We start from the raw sequence: 9295 nt of genomic DNA on the forward strand, positions 1-9295 counted from the left end.
CCTGTAATCCTAGCACTTTGGGAGGCCGAGACGGGCGGATCACGAGGTCAGGAGATCGAGACCATCCTGGCTAACCCGGTGAAACCCCGTCTCTACTAAAAAATACAAAAAACTAGCCGGGCGAGGTGGCGGGCGCCTGTAGTCCCAGCTACTCGGGAGGCTGAGGCAGGAGAATGGCGGGAACCCGCGAGGTGGAGCTTGCAGTGAACTGAGATCCGGCCACTGCACTCCAGCCTGGGCGACAGAGCGAGACTCTGTCTCAAAAAAAAAAAAAAAAAAAAATCAAAGGGTACCCACAGATATAAACAAAAATCCACAGCTGCCCCGGCCCCAGCCCTCTTTCCTTTGGAGGTAACTGTGTTAATGGGTTTTTATACCCCTCTGGACATTTTTTGTTTTTTGGGACGGAGTCTCGCTTTGTCGCCCAGGCAGTGCAGTGGTGCGATCTCGGCTCACTGCAACTTCTGCTCCCCGGTTCAAACGATTCTCCTGCCTCAACCTCCTCAGTAGCTGGGACTACAGGAGCGCACCACCGTGCCTGGCTAATTTTTTGTATCTTTAGTAGAGATGTTATCCATGTTATCATCATGTTATCCAGGATGGTCTCAATCTCCTGACCTCGTGATCCCCCTACCTCGGCCTCCCAAAGTGCTGGGATTACAGGCATGAGCCACCGCGCCCGGCCAAAATTTTATTTTATTTTATTTTTGAGACGGAGTCTCACTCTGTCGCCCAGGCTGGAGTGCAGTGGCCGGATTTCAGCTCACTGCAAGCTCTGCCTCCCGCGTTCACGCCATTTTCCTGCCTCAGCCTCCCGAGTAGCTGGGACTACAGGCGCCCGCCACCTCGCCCGGCTAGTTTTTTGTATTTTTTAGTAGAGACGGGGTTTCACAGGGTTAGCCAGGATGGTCTCGATCTCCTGACCTTGTGATCCGCCCGTCTCGGCCTCCCAAAGTGCTGGGATTACAGGCTTGAGCCACCGCGCCCGGCCTTATTTTATTTTATTTTTGAGGCGGAGTCTCCCTCTGTTGCCCAGGCTGGAGTGCAGTGGCGCGATCTTGGCTCACTGCAAGCTCCGCCTCCCGGGTTCATGCCATTTGCCTGCCTCAGCGTCCTGAGTAGCTGGGACCACAGGCGCCCACCACCACGCCCGGCTAATTTTTTGTATTTTTCTTTTTTTAGTAGAGACGGGGTTTCACCGTGTTAGCCAGGACGGTCTTGACCTCCTGACCTTGTGATCCGCCCACCTCAGCCTCCCAGAGTGGTGGGATTACAGGTGTGAACCACTGAGCCCAGCCAAAATTGTTTTTAAATAGAGATGGGGTCAGGCTGGGCATGGTGGCTCACACCTCTAACCCCAGCACTTTGGAAGGCCGAGGCAGGAGAATCACTTGCACCCAGGAGGCAGAGGCTGCAGTGAGCCAAGATTGCACCATTGCACTCCAGCCTGGGCAACAAGAAGGAAACTGTCTAAACAAACAAACAAACAAAACATATATATATATAGAGAGAGAGACAGGGTCTTGTTACGTTGCCCAGGCTGGTCTTGAACTTCTGGGCTCAAGCGATCCTCCTCCTGCCTTGGCCTCCCAAAGTGGGTGGTGGGATTACAGATGTGAGCCACTGTGCCTAGCCCTTCCAGAATTATTTTATTTTATTTTATTTTTTTGAGATGGAGTCTTGCTGTGTTGCCCAGGCTGGAGTGCAGTGGCGCGATCTTGGCTCACTGCAAGCTCTACCTCCCAGGTTCACACCATTCTCCTTCCTCAGCCTCCCAAGTAGCTGGGACTATAGGCGCCCGCCACCACGCCCGGCCAATATATATATATATTTTTACTAGAGACGGGGTTTCACTGTGTTATCCAGGATAGTCTTGATCTCCTGACCTCTTGATCCTCCCGCCTCAGCCTCCCAAAGTGCTGGGATTACAGGCATGAGCCACCGCACCCGGCCCTTTTTTTTTTTTTCAGACTTCTAAGGAAAGCAACGCTAAGAAAATATATTTTAATAAATTATTTGGCCAGGCACGCTGGCTCACGCCTGTAATCCCAACACTTTGGGAGGCTGAGGCGGATCACTTGAGGCCAGGAGTTTGAGATCAGCCTGGCTAACATGGTGAAACCCTGTCTCTACTAAAAATACAAAAAATTAGCTGGGCACAGTGGCATGCGCCTGTAATCCCAGCTACTTGGGAGGCTGAAGCAGGAAAATCCCTTGAACCGGGGAGGCAGAGGTTTCAGTGAGCCAAGATCGAGCCACTGCACTCCAGTGTGGGTGACAGACTGAAACTGTGTCTCAAAACAGAAGTTTTGTTTGTTTTTGGACATGGGGTCTTGCTCTGTCCCCCAGGCTGCAGTACAATGGGGCAGTCTCAATCTTGGCTCACTGCAACCTCAAACTCCTCGGCTCAAGTGATCCTCCTGCCTCAGCCCCTGGAGTAACGGGGACTACAGGTGCATGTCACAACATCTGGCTAATTTTTAATTTTTTTGTGTAGACAGGGTCTCGATACGTTGCCCAGGCTGTTCTCCACCACCTTCTGGGCTCAGAGATCTTCCTACCTCAGCCTCCCAAAACGCTGGGATTACAGGTGTGAGTCACCATGCCCGACCCTGATGGATACCTTCATGTTTATTTCTCATATTTCTTCTCGAACAAACATTTCCAGAGCATCCCAGACTCTGAACTGTGGCTGGAGACTGCAGCACAGAGTCAAATGGGCTTCCCGTCTTTCCCAGAGTCAGGCACTCTGGGAAATATGCCACAAGCAGGGAATTAACCCAAGATGGTCAGTCCCTCCAATGAGGAAAAGAGGCCGAGGGACTGCACACGCCTCAGAGCCAGATGTGACAGAACCGGTGGGTTGCGGGGGCACTGAGCGCCTGGTGCTTCCTGCTGCCCCCTCCAGCTCTGGCAGTCCTCATCCTTGTCCTCCCCATCGGAAAGGAACAGTCATTTGTCTGTGGGATGTGCCAGTGTCCCCCGTTCTGAGGCTGGGCGGGCTGCGGAGCTCCAGACATGACCTGCTACCCACTATGGAGCCTCCTGGACTTAGTTCCAGGCTCTGCCCGATCCTCTGAGGGCGCAGCTTCAAAGCCCTGCTTGGGCCTAAGGCCATCCCAGGGCAGTGACTGAGGGTAGACTGAGATATCCCTTGGGCACCAGTCTTAGGGTGCCTGGGCTGGGGGGCTTCAGCTCAGGCCCCCCAGTGCCCGTCCTTCGGGTGAGCGGGTTTCCGCAGCACCGGCCCTTTCTGACCTTACACCCCTGTGCGTCCTCACTGGGGCTCTGGGAAGGTGAAAGTTACACTAAGAGCTGTGCCTATGGTGGCCAGGGAACCCCGCCAGCAGCACGCCTCAGAGGCCTCATCCTAGGCTCTGCTCGCTTCTTCTTTTTTCTCCCCTGCCACCTTTTTTTTTTTTTTTTTTTTTTTTTTCCCAAGACAGAGTCTTGCTCTGTTGCCCAGGCTGGAGTGCAGTGGCATGATCTCGGCTCACTGCAACCACCTCCTCTTGAGTTTAAGCAATTCTCCTGCCTCAGCCTCCTGAGTAGCTGGCATTATGGGCGCCCACCACCACGCCCGGCTGATTTTTGTTGTTTTAGTAGAGATGAGGTTTCACCATGTTGGCTAGGCTGGTCTCAAACTCCTGATCTCATGCTCTGCCCGCCTTGGCCTCCCAAAGTGCTGGGATTACAGGCATGAGCCACCGTGCCTGGCCCTGCTCATTTTCTTACCACAGCTTTCCAGAAATAAAGTGAGGATGGGGCGGGGGAGAGAGAGAGAGAGAGAGGGAGAGAGAGCGTGCGCCACATTCAGAGACAGGAGGGTTCTCAGCAAGAAGAGAACTCAGCTCAGAGCTGAGAATGTCTCAACTCAGCTGTCTGCCTGCTGAGACGTCCTGGGCTCAAGTATCCCCTCACCCCTACGGGGCTGTGACTGCACACATGGGTCACAGTAGAGCTTGGTGTTTGGAGCAGGCTGGGTTGGTGGCTTGTCTTCATCTCTCGCCTGGCGCTGTGCGGGCCTGTGGTTTGCTTTGGCTGCTACCATGTGGAGGGAGAGGTGCTCAGGGCTGGCCCTTGGCAGCCCGGGCTGTGTCCATGCCTGGCCTCTTGGAAGGCCACTGCTGTGATGGAGAGAAGCTGGGGCCAGACCGCTGAGGGCTGAGAGCCCATGGGCAGGGATTGTGGTCTCGGTCAAACCCCAGTTGGCAGCTGACCGCAGCCACCCCGGGGTCCTCAGATATGGCACAGCTGCCTGGCTGAGCCTCAGCAAAGGGAAGCCTTGTGAAAAATAACAACTCAGGGATGTTGTGAGTAGTGGGCTGAGCTGTGGTTTATTTTTTTGAGACAGGGTCTTGCTCTGTCACCCAGGCTAGAGTCTACTGGTGCAATCATAACTCACTGCAGCCTTGACCTCCCAGGCTCAGGTGGTCCTTGCGTCTCAGCCTCCCGAGTAGCTGCTAGGACTACAGGTGCATACCACCATGCCCCGCTTGTTTTTTTGTTTTGGTAGAGACAGGACCTTGCTAGGTTGCCCAGGCTGATCTGTAACTCCTGGGCTCAAGTGTTCCTCCTGCTTTGGTCTCCCAAAGTGCTGGGAATACAGGCGTGAGCCACTGTGCTGGCCTTGGGGTGTGGTTTTATGCAGCCATAGATGACTGAGATGGCTGAGAATCGGGACCTAGGGGAACATACAGGGCAGGGGGATCTGACGGGGGGATAGGAGGGCAGACAGCTCCTGGAAGGCCTGGGAAAGAGATATCAGGGCTGGGCCCTGGAGAAGTGGGGCTGTGAGGAGGGGAGAAGATGGGGCCTGGCGGGGTGTGGGCACTACTCCCAGGTCAGAGGGCATCGGCGGTCTGAGAACTTGCGGGAGGAAGGGCTGCCTCCCAGTGCTCGGTGCCCTGGCTCTCCTCCTTGCTGCCAGCTGGCCGCCTCCTCCTCATGCATCTGCGTGTCCTGGAACACAGGGCACCTTCTGCCTGTCCAGAAAAGCAGGTGCTCCTTGGGGCCTGGCCTGCTCGGCCCTGTGTCCAACTGGTTCCCTGATGCTCCCTGCTGCCATTCCTAGGCCTTTGGGCTTCACTGCCTGGGGTGGCTGTGCTCAGCCCCACCCTGTGATGCCATGGCCTCCCCACCCCTGCCCCGAAGTGCCCCTGGGACCGCTACCTTCAGCTCCCAGGACAGGGCCTGGCCATCCCTGTGGACTCTCCCTCTTCGTGGACACCCATTGGCACCCAGTCTCCTTGGACTGTCTTCTCAGCCTCTCTCAGATGTACCCCCAACTGTCCCCTCTCACCTAGAGGCCACTTGGCAGCGTCCTCCAGGACTCCTGCCCTTGGGGAAGTCTCCGCCAAGGTCAAAGCGTGACTGCGTCCCCAGGAGCTGACTTAAGATCTGGTTCTCAGGAACACCTGGAACTGGCCAGTCAGCATCCCTGGCCCTGGGGTCTGTACTTGGACAAGGGTCAGGCAGTGAGGATGAGGGGCAGGCGGGGATTCTCCTGGAAGCCTTCCCAGCCTCCTGGGCCACCCCAGTGGGTCCCCTCTACTGACTCAGCCTGTTCCCTGCCACCTGGTGCTGGTTTCTCTGTGGCACCTACTAGGGGCCGAGTGCCCTGGGACTGCCCAGCTAAGCAGTGCCATCCAGGTCCGCACCCAGGTGCGCTCAGGGCACGTGCACAGGTGAGCAGCCCGGCACACAGGCACCTGCCAGGTGCGGGTGTGGACTAGGTGCTCCCCGGGGTCCCAGGTGGAGTTGACAGTCTCAGATGACCCTGAGAGGTTGGTCTGGTTAAAGGATTAGGCTTTTATCCCCAAGGAGTCACTGAAAACGTGGGAAGAGACAGCACAGCTCTGTGGGACGGCACAACCACCACCATCACGGCTGCTGTGCCCTCCCTGCCATCCTTGGCCAAGCACTTTTCCTGTCTCCCCCCGCCAATTCTCACAGCCCGAGGAAGAAGATGCTGCGGCGATTCCCACTTCACGGCCAACGCCAGGCCCAGGCGTGCCATGCCGCTGCCAGAGCTCTCGCCACCCCACCTCGGGTGACACCCAGCAAGATGGGGAGCATGGGGCCTGACCCAGAAGCCGGTGCTCACCCAAGTCCCTCTCCTGCGGGTTTAACTCCTGAGGAGAAGCAAAGCCAGAAGTCAGTCCTGGGCCATCTCCGCCAGACATGTGTGTGGATGAAGGGACAGGAGGCGACAAGTGGAACTGATGATCAGACTTCATCCTGACCAAGAGGCACACACAGCCAGGGACTGTAGAAGTGACCATGTCCCCCCCAGGGGTCCTGAGAACAGGACTGGTGGCCTGGCCTGCGTCAGCTTCACACCGGCCTAGATGACTGCAAAAAATTCAAAGAGAAGGCAGATGGAACCTGCTGTGAGAGGTTCTCAAAGGCTAAGAGCTAATTAAACAGCCTCTTTCAGAAGCACTTGCTCCTGTCTTGTAAATGCTCCAGAAAGGAAAAGAAAAGCAGAATGAAAACCTTCATGTCCTCTGGGCGCGGTGGCTCACGCCTGTAATCCCAGCACTTTGGGCGGCTGAGGTGGGTGGATCATGAGGTCAGGAGATCGAGACCATCCTAGCTAACACGGTGAAACCCCGTCTCTACTAAAAATACAAAATATTAGCTGGGCGTGGTGGCGGGCACCTGTAGTCCCAGCTACTTGGGAGGCTGAGGCAGGAAAACGGTGTGAACCTGAACCCAGGAGGCAGAGTTTGCAGTGAGCCGAGATTGCGCCACTGCACTCCAGCCTGGGCGGCAGAGTGAGACTCCATCTCAAAAAAAAAAAAAAAAAAGGAAACCTTCATGTCTGGTTCACTGGTTTCATAAGTACTGTATATATCACAGAAAAAGGTCACACCATGCAGAAATACATTGAGATGTGATCAGCAGTTATCTTTGGGTTACAGAGCATGTCTATTTTTGCTTTATATTTTTGTTTTCAAGATTTTCCTACTTTGCACATAAATTTTCTATTTTTTGTACACTTTTGATTGGCAAACATATTTTGTTTTTAGAGGGAGTCTCGCTCTGTCGCCCAGGCTGGAGTGCAATGGCGTGATCTCAGCTCACTGCAACCTCCGCCTCTTGGGTTCAAGTGATTCTCCCGCCTCAGCCTCCCAAGTAGCTGGGATTACAGGCACCCGCTACCATGCCCGGGTAATTTTTATATTTTTGTAGAGACGGGGTTTATACCATGTTGGCCAGGCTGGTCTCAAACTCCTGGCCTCAGGCGATCTGCCCGCCTCGGCCTCCCAAACTGCTGGGATTACAGGCATGAGCCACTGCGACCGGCTGGCAAATGTATTTTTAAAGACACTTTTACTTTTTTTTTTCTTTTCGAGACAGAGTCTCACTCTGTCACCCAGGTTGGAATGCAGTGGCATGATCTTGGCTCACTGCAACCTCCACCTACTGGGTTCAAGCAGTTCCCTGCCTCAGCCTCCTGAGTAGCTGGGATTACAGGCACCTGCCACCATGCCCAGCTAAATTTTGTATTTTTAGTAGAGACAGGGTTTCACTATCTTGGCCAGGATGGTCTTGAACTCCCGACCTCGTGATCCACCCGCCTTGACCTCCAAAGTACTGGGATTGCAGGCATGAGCCACCACGCCCAGCCGAAAAAGATACTTTTTAAGGATGGAGAAATAAAGGAGGCTGGGTCCGGTGGCTCACACCTGTAATCCAAGCACTTTTGGGAGGTTGGGGTGGACCAATTGCTTGAGCCCAAGAGTTCAAGACCAGCCTGGGTAAATGGTGAGAACCCCCTTTATTTGTTTTTTATTTTTTGAGACGGAGTCTTGCTTAGCTGCCCAGGCTGGAGTGCAGTGGTGCGATCTCAGCTCACTGCAACAACTGTCTCCTGGGTTCAAGTGATTCTCCTGCCTCAGCCTCCTGAGTAGCTGGGATTACAGGTACCCGCCATCATGCTCAGATAATTTTTGTATTTTAGTAGAGATGGGGTTTCACCATGTTGGCCAGGCTGGTCTTGAAATCCTGACCTCAGGTGATCCACCCACCTCGGCCTCCCAAAGTGCTAGGATTACAGGAGTGAGCCACCTTGCCCGGCCATTGAGACCCCTTTACAAAAAATACAAAAATTAGCTGGGCATGGTGGCCCATGCCTATAGTCCCAACTACTTGGGAGGCTGAGGTGTGATTGCTTGAGCCTGGGAGGTTGAGGCTGCAGTGAGCCATGACTGTACTCTGCACTATAGCCTGGGAATGCAGTCTTAGATCTTTTTCTAAGACAGAGTGAGATCTCGTCTCAGAAAGACAGAAAAAAGTAGGCCAGGTGCGGTGGCTTACGCCTATAATCCCAGCACTTTGAGAGGTCGAGGTGGGGGTGGATCACTTCAAGTCAGGGGTTCAAGACCAGCCTGGCCAACGAGGTGAAATCCCGTCTCTACTAAAAATATAAAAACTGGCCGGGTGCAGTGGCTCACGCCTGTAATCCCAGCACTTTGGGAGGCCAAGGCGGGCAGATCACAAGGTCAGGAGTTTGAGACCAGCTTGGCCAACATGGTGAAACCCCGTCTCTACTAAAGATACAAAAAATTAGCCAGGTGTGGTGGTACATGCCTGTAAACCCCGCTACTCGGGAGACTGAGGCAGGAGGATCGCTTGAACCTGGGAGGCGGAGGTTGCAGTGAACCAAGATTGTGCCACTGCACTCCAACCTGGGCAACAGAGCAAGACTCTGTCTCAAAAAAAAAAATAAAATAAAATCATGGAAGACATAAAAAGAACAAATTGGATGCAGACAGAGCTATAGACCTGGAGGCCAGTCCATGACCGTTAAGGGAGAAAAGCAAGAAAAACAAGGTACTAGGCCGGGCGCGGTGGCTCAAGCCTGTAATCCCAGCACTTTGGGAGGCCGAGACGGGTGGATCACGAGGTCAGGAGATCGAGACCATCCTGGCTAACACGGTGAAACCCCGGCTCTACTAAAAAATACAAAAAACTAGCCGGGCGAAGTGGCGGGCGCCTGTAGTCCCAGCTACTCCAGAGGCTGAGGCAGGAGAATGGTGTGAACCTGGGAGGCGGAGCTTGCAGTGAGCTGAGATCTGGCCACTGCACTCCAGCCTGGGCGACAGAGCGAGACTCCGTCTAAAAAAAAAAAAAAAAAAAAAAGAAAAGCAAGGTACTAACTTCTTTAAAACCAAAGGCCCCAAGTCCTGATCAGGCGTGTTGCAATGTGCTGGCCAGCGCCTGGGGAAGGTGGGACGAATACCACCACCCTGGTCACTTTGGATGGAAAAAGGATAGCAGCAGAACG

This window comes from Macaca fascicularis, chromosome 3, assembly GCF_037993035.2.
Source record: "Macaca fascicularis isolate 582-1 chromosome 3, T2T-MFA8v1.1".
In the NCBI taxonomy this organism is placed as follows: Eukaryota; Metazoa; Chordata; class Mammalia; order Primates; family Cercopithecidae; genus Macaca; species Macaca fascicularis.